This window comes from Drosophila sulfurigaster, unplaced genomic scaffold (assembly GCF_023558435.1).
Source record: "Drosophila sulfurigaster albostrigata strain 15112-1811.04 unplaced genomic scaffold, ASM2355843v2 contig_88_pilon, whole genome shotgun sequence".
Classification (NCBI taxonomy): domain Eukaryota; kingdom Metazoa; phylum Arthropoda; class Insecta; order Diptera; family Drosophilidae; genus Drosophila; species Drosophila sulfurigaster.
This window is the reverse complement of record NW_026909673.1, coordinates 141,971-155,942: the sequence shown is the minus strand read 5'-3', so window position 1 is coordinate 155,942 and position 13,972 is coordinate 141,971. Positions and strand designations below refer to the sequence as shown.

The following is a 13,972-nucleotide window of genomic DNA, read 5'->3' as shown; positions in this document are numbered from 1 at the left end:
ACTCAATGTTGCAGTTGCAGTTACATTCTTACATTCAACGTTGCTTGATGTTTGGAGCGACAACAACCGCCAACAAGCTGCTGTGCAGCAGTTTGTTTTACAAAATATTGATGAGGCTGAATTAAGTGATGTCCAGCAAAACATAATAAAAGATAAGCTCAGGGTATTCTTTGGATTTATTACCACTAATTTGCCAAAATGCAACAGAATGCTCGACCGTTTCAAAAAAAAGCATGCGCAATGGCTCGCATCATCTTTAAAAATTGAGTTTTTTAAAGATGATATTCCACGCGACAAGTCTGGTCGCAAACGCTTGACAGACATTGAGGCAGGACCAAGGTTAAGGCGAAAATTGGCATCTGATCTGGTCGATAAAAGTGAAGATTGCATGCCACTGTTGTTGCATGCAACTTCTACATTGGCCAAAAAGTTGAAAACGGGCGACACTTCTCCTCTACTGCAAAAAGCATTGAATAAAGATAATATAGCTGGTATAACGAACCAATTTAAGCAGAAAGAGGTGACAGTAATAAGTCCTGAAAATGCTTTAGCCTTTTAATTGAAAACAATTTAACAAAACGACAATACATTAACATAAAAGCCATAAGTAAGCTCCATGGATGCGATATTTATCCCCCTTATTCGGAAATTACAAAAATGAAATTGAAATGCAGACCAGAACAAGATTTAATAACTTATTCTGAATATAAAGTTCAAGTATCACTTCAGAATTTATTAAATCATTCTGTTGACCGCATATTTGAAATGCAGAAAGACGTAATTACTCATTCGCAAGCAACGCATTGCAAATTAATGGTCAGCTACGGTTTTGATGGCTCAACAGGTCAAAGTATATATAAACAGCGATTTCACACGGATCAGCCTGTTGGATTGGATCAGTCACTGTTTGTAACTACAATAATTCCTTTAAAATTAATAGATTCTAAAAATCAAATTATTTGGTTAAATCCATCTCCTCAATCGGTCAGATTCTGCCGAACCCTGAAAATGGAATTTATTAAGGAAACAACTGATCTTATAAAAAATTAAAAAACGGATTTGGACGAGCAAATAAAAAACCTTGATGACCACACCTATACTTTCGGAGAGCAAAAAATAATAGTAAAATATGAAGCATATTTGACTTTAATAGACGGCAAAGTTTTAAATGTGTTAACTGATACAAATTCCTGCCAATGCTGTCCATTATGTGGTGCTAAGCCCAGTACACTTTTGATGACGAAAAATATTGAGTCAAAAAACTTTCATATGTATTCTGATAGCCATATATATGGTATAGGTCCTTTACATGCATGGATACGATTCTTCGAGTTCGTATTAAAAGTAGCATACCGAATGGAGCTAAAAAAATGGAGAGTCACAGGCTCAGACAAAGATGGCCTTGCGTTACGGAAAAAAAGGATTCAACGTAGATTATGGGATGAAATGGGTTTGAACTTAGACAACCCTAAACAAAATGGAAGTGGCAACAGTTATGATGGAAATACCGCCAGAACAGCTTTTGCAGATACCAAAACGTTATCAACAATTTTAAATTTCAACGAGAACATTTTGTATAATTTTTATATCATTTTAATTGCTGCATCGTGTGAATATAAAGTATGCCCAGCAAAATTCAAAAATTTATGTACGAAAACGTTCAACCTATATGTTGAAACTTATGATTGGTATCCAATGTCACCGACTGTGCATAAAGTATTGGTACATGGGCCTCAAATAATGGAAACCTCCGTACTTCCTCTGGGTGAAAATGCGTCAGAAGCCCGCAATAAATTGTACAAACGCGATAGGCTTTCCCATGCAAGAAAAAACAGTCGGCTGAATACTATATCAGATGTGTTTAATAGAGCATTGGATTCCTCTGACCCACGGCTTTCAACCATAAATCTAAAGGAACGCCAAAGACTAAATTACAAAAAAAGGCTACCAAGAGATGTTATATCTCTTTTGGAATCTCCTGACATTGAGCTTCCAACAACAGGGGCATGTGTAGACCATAATGTCGAGCAGGTAGAAAAAGTCGCAGATAATGAATTTGAAATACTCGGGCTGGATTCCCTGAAGTTGGAGGAAGAGCTTTGGGAAGAATAAATTATTAACTGGGCATCAAGGTATGGAGACACAAAACTTAATATTGGGCTCTAAAATTTTTCAGGTATCCATATCAACTTTATAATGCAAATTTGTTAAAAATATATTATTGGGCTCTAACTAATTTTTAATTTAATTTTTCAGGTATCCATATCAACTTTATAATGCAAATTTGTTAAAAATATATTAATTTAAAATATTTTATACAATTTTATTAAATATATTACATTAAAATATTAAAAAAAAAATTTTAGGAAAAAATCGAAAATTGCAATTTTATGGTAAGGTGGGAGGGGGGTAAGACGTGGTCCAATTCGAAAAAAAAAATCCGAAATTCTCAGGCATGCTCCGGTTTTCACTTTTCGTTTTCGTTTTCGTTTTGGGACCAAAACCGAGATTTTCGTTTTTAGATGCTCCGGTTTTCACAAGTTTTTAGTTATCGTTTTGCTATCGAAACGTTTCATTTCTCATCATTTCTTGCTGCCGAAACAGCTGATTTGAGGTTTGGTCAGCAGCAAACAACGCGAAAAAATGCCTTTTTTATTTTCAATTGCATCTTTTGAAGCCAAAAGAAAGCAAAAGTTAATTGACTTAAGAAAATCTAAGCAATTAAGATGTAATACATGTGTTTTTAATATGTCTGACGACCGGTAAGTCACACTTGCAACATTCAAAATGTTGCCTCTAATTTATGTTTATTGCAGATTTGTCCAATCATTTAGGATTGATAAAGACACTTTAAAGTCACTCTATGCAATTAGCTTCTGTGTTGCGATATCTTGCTACTGGATGTTATCAGTTCTCAATCGCCAAGGATCACCATATAAATATAGGACGAAGCACATTTGGGAAAATTCTCCATATATTTATTCCGTTGCTGGACAGGCTTCTTTGTCAGGACACAATTTGCCTTCAGATGTCTAGCCAGCAAATGCGGAAATCTAGCGAATACTTCTTTAGCAGATATCAACTGCCAAGAATAGTGGATGGAACTCATATAAAAATATTGAAACCTGTAAATAATGCCTCTGTTTTTTTAACAGAAAGGGCTATTACAGCATGAACGCCATGGTTGTAAGTAGAATGTCTAAATTGGTTATAGTTACGTTAAGATTTTACTTTTACCTACAGGTTTGCAACTATAATATGGAGATTATCGCTATTGATGCGACGCACCCCGGATCCTGTCATGATTCTTTCATTTGGAATCATTCAAGCGCCAGGGAATATTTGTCGAGAACAATAAATGAATATTATGTTTTGGCAGATTCTGGCTACGCACAGGAGAGTTTTGTGTTAACTCCCTACAGGAGCGCAGAGATTGGGACGCAGCATCGATTTAATTTAAGACATGCTGCAGCCAGAAACATAATAGAACGAACAATTGGTGTTCTTAAAAGCCGTTTCCGTTGTTTACAACGATGCTTAAATTATCAGCCCATTTTTTGCTGTCAAATTATTAACGTATGCTGTGCTCTGCACAACATATGTAGAAGACGGAATTTGTCAATAAGTGAAGACTTTCAATTGGAGGATATTGAACAGGCTATAAATGATAACGACATTGAAGGAAATGATGACGGACCATCTGTACGCGACGAAATTGCTGTATCTCTGTCAATATAACAAAATAAATAAACAAATTATTCATTTTAGTTATTAAAATTTATTTATTCTTATTTTTTTAAAATTTGTTCTAACTTTAAGAGTAGCTCCCTTTTTTAAATTTAAATCTTCTTCTCTAAGAGTTTCCATTTTTTGAAAATGCTCTTTTTTTAAAAGCAAGTCCTCTTGTGCAAGACTTTCCATTTTTTGAAAATGCTTGGACATTGTTGCATTGATTGATTTCATTTCCTCAACTTGAGCTACGCACAGACTCTGCAAATCAACCTCAGCAGCTGTGCGGCGACGCTTGCGGCCCGGTTCCTCCTCCTCTGTGGCTATCTCCTCGGCTTTTTCCTTAGCCACCTCTTCTTCTATTATGGTGGTTGTTGGTGCTCCATATGCCACAGCACCAACTCCCTCGACCATCTCAAAGAGTCCGCAGAGCTTTGCCACGTCCTCCTCCATGGCTGTCAGCGGTTGCTGGCAGTAAGGACCCCCGCCCGTAGCCCTGACCTCTGCCTTATTCTGGGCAATTTTTTTGCGAATTATCGCCTTCCAATCGCACCAAACCTGGAATGTAATATTATAAAATATATTAGTTTGTAATAATTCTGGGGATACTCATACCTTTTTCCATCCCGCAACATCTTTAATCGGAGGTCCAATTGCGTTCAATGCACCTGCAAGCTCGCTCCATTTAGCTTCTGAAGCCACACGATCGCCTTTGGCGAATCCACGCGCCATACCTTCATTGTCCTGCATAAAATTTAGAATGACTTCATCCTGGAATGTTGATTTGTGTTTTCCCCTGCAAACAATATATTAGTATTTTTGTTTTTTATAAAAATAAAATTTTTTTACTTACATTTTTAAAATTCTGTTGAACGGCAATCAGCTGTTTCCCACAAAAAATGGGGATGCCACCTTTTTAATGCATTTCATTCCGGTTATTCCAACAATTTTTTTATACACTTTTAGCACATAACTAATTAAATTAAATTAATTAATTTTTAAAAAACATATTTTACCCAACTTCAACAAATTTATCGCCATCCGTTTGATTATACAAGTATTTTTAACTTGCTTTTTCATTCTATCGAAAGTATGGCAGCTTAGGCGATAACTCATGGTGTCGAACCTATCGGTCGCTCACCAAAACGAAAATTGTTGTTGCCGACGGCAAAATTTGATATCCAAATTTGAGGTGGGGTCAGAAATTAGTCGTTTTAAAAATAATTACAAGCCTAATTGATCTGCTGGGGGTCTTAAAAGAACGACAATAAACCAATGAGTCAACTACTTTTTTCCTTTTGCAAATAAGATCCGATTTAACATAGAAAAAGGCATTTACTTTTCATTTCGGCAAGTCAAATTTTCTCGTTTTGCAATTCGAAAAAATCTTGTGAAAGTGAAAACGGGAGCACCAATTTTGTCGTTTTCGTTTTCAAAACGAAAACGAAAACCGAAAGTGAAATCCGGAGCATGCCTGTCTATCTTTTTTTTTAGGTATGTGTACCAAATTTCATGTTTCTATCTTCAAAAATGGTAAAAATGCCGCAATTCGGGGATTTTTGTCCATAGTGCATTGTGAAATTCGCTTGCGCTAAAACAAATTTATGATGCCAAAGGAAGTCTACAAGCTGCGAATGGTTTTGGATTTTTTTTTTCTGTTTTGTTTTCTTATCTGATAATTGCAAAAATTAACATATTCGTACGCAAAATTAACGAATTTACATATGTATATATTTTATCATAAAACAGAACAAGTTCCTAAAATCAATCTTAGCTCTAAATATAGTGCTCATCCAAAGCTTTAAGAATAACCTTCACTTATTCTTAAAATTGTTTCAGTTTATGTTTTTTTCACTGTAAAGATGGTAGCACGTGACATCTGTCAGATAATTACAAATTATATTTTATATTACTTATTGAACTGAGGATTTATAAATGAAAAACATACACCACATTGCTTCAATAAAATAATAATTGGTGCGTGCCATTCACTTGTAGTTGCAACAACTCTTACTTTTAAAACCTTTCCTTATTTGTCAATATATAACCACTTGAGAATTGCAATATTCAAATTAATAAAATCTACTGTTTGCGCATATCATTTATGTAAACAAACCTGAACTTATACCACCGAAATTTGTCATTGAAATACAAAAGAACATTGTATACTTTTGAGTTGATCATTTCATCTGTGTGAAAAAAATTATAGCATTAAAAAGAGTATTATCACTAACCATACAATACATAGATGCGTCATCCCATACAAAAAATCCTATCATTAAAAACTGAATTATGGCGACCCCAGTCGGGCCGAGCGCTGCGATTCGAACACCAGAGCCTCTTCGGCTCATTCACACACTCAGTTTAGTCGCAGATCAAATGCGGAACGATAAGCACGAGCGTATTTCGTTGCGCTCTGCTTTCGCTTCTATGTATGCGTGTATGTATCTACATGCTTAATACTTAACATAAATTATATAATATACATTAATGTAGAAAAGTTAAGTATATTTAAGATATCGTCAATATTATCGGCATCATCCACTCCTTAAATTCCGTGCTCTGCAGCCAGACATCTCGGGCAAAGGTGCAGCAGCTACGTGCTTGGGCTCCCTTTGTCGGGACATTGATGACGATCTTTAGGCATAAGATGACCGAATATAAGTGGATAAAACTGAAAAACCATAATTACAATGCTAATCAAATCTCTTTTATATATAGCATGTCGTCGGCGATGTTTGCGTGCTATACCGAGTACAGGCTGACAAGATTGGAGACTATGCTTAACGAAGCCAAGATCAAATATGACAGTGTAAGTTGTTAGTTTACAGTCGAGATATATCGATTTCATCAGACTAGCTAATTTCATTATTTCATATCATTTACAGTTATATCATCACACGGAGTTGATCGTGATTGATGACGATGCTAATCTTCCACAACAGGCTTTGCATTGGCAGACAACCAAAAAGAAAAGAGTGCGTGTTGCACGTTGTGCGCAGTTAGAGGAAATGCTCAAGGAGTCTGAGCAAGCCACCAGCCAGCCAGTGGCTGAGCTGCAAAAAGAGTCAGTGTGCAGTGTCAGTGACTCCCTAGGCATGCCACCAACTCGACCGAATGAGGAGCACACAGTGGTTCCGCCAGTATGGGAGTTGCGGCCAAAAATACTTCTGGTTGTTATATTGCTATGAAATTTTGCCCAGAATTCTATAAAAATGTTTTAATTATAGAAAAAAAAAGTTACGAATTTTGGTATATACAATAACAACTGTAGTAGTTATGATTCCTGAAAATTGCGATCAGATAAAAATTGTCGAAGTTATTAAAGAATTACTTTTGTATGGGCAAAAACGCCTACTTACTAGGGGTCGTAGTTGCTTTGGCTGACAATCCGGAATATTGTGCCGTCTATGGCATATTTTGAATGCGGTACTATATCGATATGCCACATATACCATTTGGTATATTTTTTAGTATTTTTGTAGTATATTCGGTATATTTTGAGAATAATACCGCAAAATATATTGCTTTTATTCAAAATGGGTAGCGGGTCGAGTACACTCGACTGTAGCTTTCTTACTTGTTTTGAAGTGTGATTGCGGGAAAAATATGAAAACAGCGGGCAGCGGGAATTCTGGCTTTCTGACCAAATTTAAGCAGCTTTTGCTTTAGTTTACTTTCACTTAAAATTTTAGTGATGTTTAAATTGAATTTAACAGCTGAAATGTTAAAAATATATTTCTATCGACAAAATATCGATATTTACTTGTATCGAATAACTTCCCTCAAAAGTTTGCACCTAAATTGAAGTAACTTGCATAACTAACATTGTGAAATTCGCTTGCGCTAAAACAAATTGACGATGCCAAAGCAAGTCTACAAGCTACGAATGGTTTTGGATTTTTTTTTTTGTTTTGTTTTCTTTTCTGATAATTGCAAAAATTAACATATTCGTACGCAAAATTAACGAATTTACATATATATTTTATCATAAAACAGAACAAGTTCCTAAAATCAATCTTAGCTCTAAATATAGTGCTCATCCAAAGCTTTAAGAATAACCTTCACTTCTTCTTAAAATTGTTTCAGTTTATGTTTTTTCACTGTAAAGATGGTAGCATGTGACATCTGTCAGATAATTACCAATTATATTTTATATTACGTATTGAACTGAGGATTTATAAATGAAAAACATACACCTCATTGCTTCATTAAAATAAGTTTTTTTCCTAACTTTTATACCCGCTACCCATAGGGTAGAAGGGTATTATAACTTTGTGCCGGCAGGAAATATATGTAACAGGTAGAACGAGGCATCTCCGACCTTATAAAGTATATATATTCTTGATCAGCGTCAACAGCCGAGACGATCTAGCCATGTCCGTCTGTTTCTCTGTGTGTCTGTCCGTCCGTCCGTATGAACACCTAGATCTCAGAGACTATAAGAGATAGAGCTATAATTTTCGACAGCATTTGTTATGTTTGCACGCAGATCAAGTTTGTTTCCAATTTTTGCCACGCCCCCTTCCGCCCCCGCAAATCAAAAATCGAATAACATGCGTTATTTTAAAGCTAGAGTTTCGAATTTTGGTATATACAATAGTAACTGTAGTAGTTATGATTCCTGAGAATTTGGGTGCGATCAGATAAAAATTTTGGAAGTTATTAAAGAAATACTTTTGTATGGGCAAAAACGACAACTTACTAGGGGCCTTTGTTGCTTTGGCTGACAATCTGGTATATTGTGCCGTCTAAGGTATATGCGGTACTACACCGATATACCACATATACCAGTTGGTATATTTTTAGTATTTTTGCAGTATATTTGGTTTATTTTGAGAATAATACCGCAAAATATTTTGCTTTTATTTAAAATGGGTAGCGAGTATCACATAGTCGAGTACACTCGACTGTAGCTTTCTTACTTGTTTCTTTGGTATTCCGTTTTTTGCTTTTTATGTTCGCTGATCCAGCTTATTTTGCTTAGAAAAAAATGACACCACTGCTTCCAATGGCCCCCTCGTGGTGTTCCCTCAAGTAAATTTATTTAATTGGTAACTAATTCGTAACTAATTTAACTAACTAATTTTGAATGCGGTACTATATCGATATGCCACATATACCATTTGGTATATTTTTTAGTATTTCTGTAGTATATTCGGTATATTTTGAGAATAATACCGCAAAATATATTGCTTTTACTCAAAATGGGTAGCGGGTCAAGTACACTCGACTGTAGCTTTCTTACTTGTTTTGAAGTGTGATTGCGGGAAAAATATGAAAACAGCGGGCAGCGGGAATTCTGGCTTTCTGACCAAATTTAAGCAGCTTTTGCTTTAGTTTACTTTCACTTAAAATTTTAGTGATGTTTAAATTGAATTTAACAGCTGAAATGTTAAAAATATATTTCTATCGACAAAATATCGATATTTACTTGTATCGAATAACTTCCCTCAAAAGTTTGCACCTAAATTGAAGTAACTTGCATAACTAACATTGTGAAATTCGCTTGCGCTAAAACAAATTGACGATGCCAAAGCAAGTCTACAAGCTACGAATGGTTTTGGATTTTTTTTTTGTTTTGTTTTCTTTTCTGATAATTGCAAACATTAACATATTCGTACGCAAAATTAACGAATTTACATATATATTTTATCATAAAACAGAACAAGTTCCTAAAATCAATCTTAGCTCTAAATATAGTGCTCATCCAAAGCTTTAAGAATAACCTTCACTTATTCTTAAAATTGTTTCAGTTTATGTTTTTTCACTGTAAAGATGGTAGCATGTGACATCTGTCAGATAATTACCAATTATATTTTATATTACGTATTGAACTGAGGATTTATAAATGAAAAACATACACCTCATTGCTTCATTAAAATAAGTTTTTTTCCTAACTTTTTATACCCGCTACCCATAGGGTAGAAGGGTATTATAACTTTGTGCCGGCAGGAAATATATGTAACAGGTAGAACGAGGCATCTCCGACCTTATAAAGTATATATATTCTTGATCAGCGTCAACAGCCGAGACGATCTAGCCATGTCCGTCTGTCTGTCTGTCCGTCTGTCTGTCTGTCCGTATGAACACCTAGATCTCAGAGACTATAAGAGATAGAGCTATAATTTTCGACAGCATTTGTTATGTTTGCACGCAGATCAAGTTTGTTTCCAATTTTTGCCACGCCCCCTTCCGCCCCCGCAAATCAAAAAAATCGAATAACATGCGTTATTTTAAAGCTAGAGTTTCGAATTTTGGTATATACAATAGTAACTGTAGTAGTTATGATTCCTGAGAATTTGGGTGCGATCAGATAAAAATTTTGGAAGTTATTAAAGAAATACTTTTGTATGGGCAAAAACGACAACTTACTAGGGGCCTTTGTTGCTTTGGCTGACAATCTGGTATATTGTGCCGTCTAAGGTATATGCGGTACTACACCGATATACCACATATACCAGTTGGTATATTTTTAGTATTTTTGCAGTATATTTGGTTTATTTTGAGAATAATACCGCAAAATATTTTGCTTTTATTTAAAATGGGTAGCGAGTATCACATAGTCGAGTACACTCGACTGTAGCTTTCTTACTTGTTTCTTTGGTATTCCGTTTTTTGCTTTTTATGTTCGCTGATCCAGCTTATTTTGCTTAGAAAAAAATGACACCACTGCTTCCAATGGCCCCCTCGTGGTGTTCCCTCAAGTAAATTTATTTAATTGGTAACTAATTCGAGCGGCGACAAACAAAAATAATAAATGGCGCGTGCCATTCACTTGTAGTTGCAACAACAACTCTTACTTTTAAAACCTTTCCTTATTTGTCAATCTATAACCACTTGAGAATTGCAATATTCAAATTAATAAAATCTACTGTTTGCGCATATCATTTATGTAAACAAACCTGAACTTATACCACCGAAATTTGTCATTGAAATACAAAAGAACATTGTATACTTTTGAGTTGATCATTTCATCTGTGTGAAAAAAATTATAGCATTAAAAAGAGTATTATCACTAACCATACAATACATAGATGCGTCATCCCATACAAAAATCCTATCATTAAAAACTGAATTATGGCGACCCCAGTCGGGCCGAGCGCTGCGATTCGAACACCAGAGCCTCTTCGGCTCATTCACACACTCAGTTTAGTCGCAGATCAAATGCGGAACGATGAGCACGAGCGTATTTCGTTGCGCTCTGCTTTCGCTTCTATGTATGCGTGTAAAAACCATAATTACAATGCTAATCAAATCTCTTTTATATATAGCATGTCGTCGGCGATGTTTGCGTGCTATACCGAGTACAGGCTGACAAGATTGGAGACTATGCTTAACGAAGCCAAGATCAAATATGACAGTGTAAGTTGTTAGTTTACAGTCGAGATATATCGATCTCATCAGACTTGCTAATTTCATTATTTCATATCATTTACAGTTATATCATCACACGGAGTTGATCGTGATTGATGACGATGCTAATCTTCCACAACAGGCTTTGCATTGGCAGACAACCAAAAAGAAAAGAGTGCGTGTTGCACGCTGTGCGCAGTTAGAGGAAATGCTCAAGGAGTCTGAGCAAGCTACCAGCCAGCCAGTGGCTGAGCTGCAAGAAGAGTCGGTGTGCAGTGTCAGCGACACTCTAGGCATGCCACCAACTCGACCGGATGAGGATTAGCTGCTTGTGATCAACGAGTGCAAGCTGGAACAGAGCGAATATATGCTAAGCTTTTCACAGGCTGAGCGACTTGAACGCGCTACGATACCGCCTGCAGAGGCAGAACCATTAAATTTAATTAAAACATCTTTAAAAATCAAGTAAAAGTAAACAAAAAAAAAATATGGTTAAATTTTCTCAAAAAGCCAGAATTCCCGCTGCCTGCTGTTTTCATAATTTTCACGCAATCACATTCAAAAAATTCCAAATCTGACGGGAAAATAACGGAAATGACACTTCTCATGGAGGCAAGGGGCACGTGGAAAATGGTGAGCTTCCTATTGCAGAGCAAGGCCAATGTGGATGAAAAGACGCAAACGGGAGACACGGCTCTGACGGTTGCGTGTTAAAATGAACGTACCGATGCGGCTCATGTGCTCTTATCGTATGGCGAAGAGCTGGAGCACAAGTCGGAGGGCGGACGTACGCCACTGATGGAGGCTTGTTTACTAAAAGAGTAAGAAACAATAAAAATTTCATTCAGCTCTCTGCCGGCTGACGGAACAGTTCCTTATCAAAAAATTCTAGAACCACTTGAGAATTGCAACAGGCAAATAAGTAAAATTTTCTGTTTACGTTTTGAATTTATGTAAACAAACCAATTATGTTATACGAATTTGTAATTGGAGATCGAATTATTGCATACTTTTAAGCTGATCATTTAAAGAACATAAAAAATCAAAAAAACTACAGTCAAGTGTGCTCGACTCTGAGACCCCCCGCTACAAATTTTGAATAAAGGCAAAATGTAGCGGCAATATTTTTTTAATATATCAAAATACTCGAAATTTAGCAAAGGCTATTCTAGGTACATTGGTACAGAATTATAGTCAAAATATACCATTGAGTGCGAAGACTGTCAGTCAAAGCAACTAAGACCCCATACAAAAGCATTTCTATAATAACTTCGACAATTTTTATCTGATCGCAACCAAATGTTCTGGAATCATAATTACTATAGTTATTATTGTATATACCACAATTATTCTAGCTTACAAATTACGCATGTTATTCGAGTTTCATCGATTTTTGGGGACGAAAGTGGACGAGGCAATAATTTAAAACAAACTTGATCTACGTACAAACATAAGAAATGCTGTCGAAAATTATTGTTCTATGTCTTATAGTCCCTGAGATCCAGTGTTCATACGGACAGACCGACATGGCTAGATCGTCTCGGTTGTTGACGCTGATTAAGAATATATATACTGTTGAGCTACTAAGCTTTTTTTTAGTAGTTTTTACGTGTAAAACTATTCTTTATAAAAATAAAAAGCGTAAGTTTAAATTTAATGGTTTATTGTCGTGGTACATCTCATCCTTTTGCAAATTTACGCTGCGCGCTGCATTAGAACTTTGAATTTCGAGATGAGCCGAAGAGGCTCTGGTGTTCGAATCGCAGCGCTCGGCCCGACTGGGGTCGCCATAATTCAGTTTGTAATGATAGGATTTTTTGTATGGGATGACGCATCTACATATGTATTGTATGGTTAGTGGTATTATTGCGACCCCAGACGAGCCGAGCACTGCGATTCGAACACCAGAGCCTCTTCGACTCATTTCGAAATTCGAAGTTCTAACGCAGCGCGCAGCGAACGTTCGCAAAAATTCTCCAAATGTAATTATTTAAAATGCATTTTAAAGTTGAAGGTAGTAACTTTAATAAATTGGTTTTATGAAATTTACTGACTAATTAAATTTTATTTGTGTATTTTAGATCGATGAACCCTTTTTTGTTTATTTTGTGAACGTCTTTTTCATGTTTAGTTAAAGTTTTAGTTGTGATGCCACGAAATCCCACAAATAGTATGTATGTTAATGTGTTCGTCTGACTTTTGGGGTACTGTATGCCAAAAATCAGCTGCAGAAATTTGCAGAGGTTAATATAATCGGAAAAATACTGATGCCATCTAGCGTTTGCCAAGGGAAAGTTTTTCCGTATTGTGCTTTTGTTTTGTTCTCGTCGCTCGTGTTTGTAATGTTTTTTGAAATATTTTTATTTATTTATTTCATTGAAATTCACTTTTTAGGAGATTCCCAGAAGTGTGCATTTACAAGACTATATATTTTTAATCTTTGGTGTGCAGAAGGTGGCACCAACGCTGGAAGATTTAAAAAAATTACTGAAGTTATGCAAGAGCAAATTGCAAAAAACGGTTACATTCCCGAGCTAAGCCAACTACCAAAACGAATTTATTGCATATACAAAAAAATTGCTACTTTTTGGGATAGCTACAAGCGGAAGAAAACTGCAATTATGCAATATCAATCAAGTTGGCTTAATGAAATAGAAACAATTGTGTTGACCTGTGGTCATGAGTTGTCTCAACCAAAACAAGAAAGTGCCAATCTTGGACGGCAGCAAATTCATTTTACAGATTGTTCGAATAGAGCAAAACGTCGAAGGATTGCTATAGCGAAAATGGATAACTCTGCTGCTTCCTTGCTTCGATCGTGCAGCTTGTCTTCAGGCCCAAAACATTGCCAAGCCAATATTGACGAAGTTTTATCACTTTTTGTGGA

The 13,972-nt window shown here is 35.8% G+C and overlaps 1 pseudogene; it reads left to right on the top strand.

Annotated features, from left to right (window-relative positions):
- The first annotated feature begins 2,862 nt into the window (after positions 1 to 2,862).
- On the top strand, positions 2,863 to 3,781 carry LOC133849835 (putative nuclease HARBI1; annotated as a pseudogene).
- The last annotated feature ends 10,191 nt before the right edge of the window (positions 3,782 to 13,972 follow it).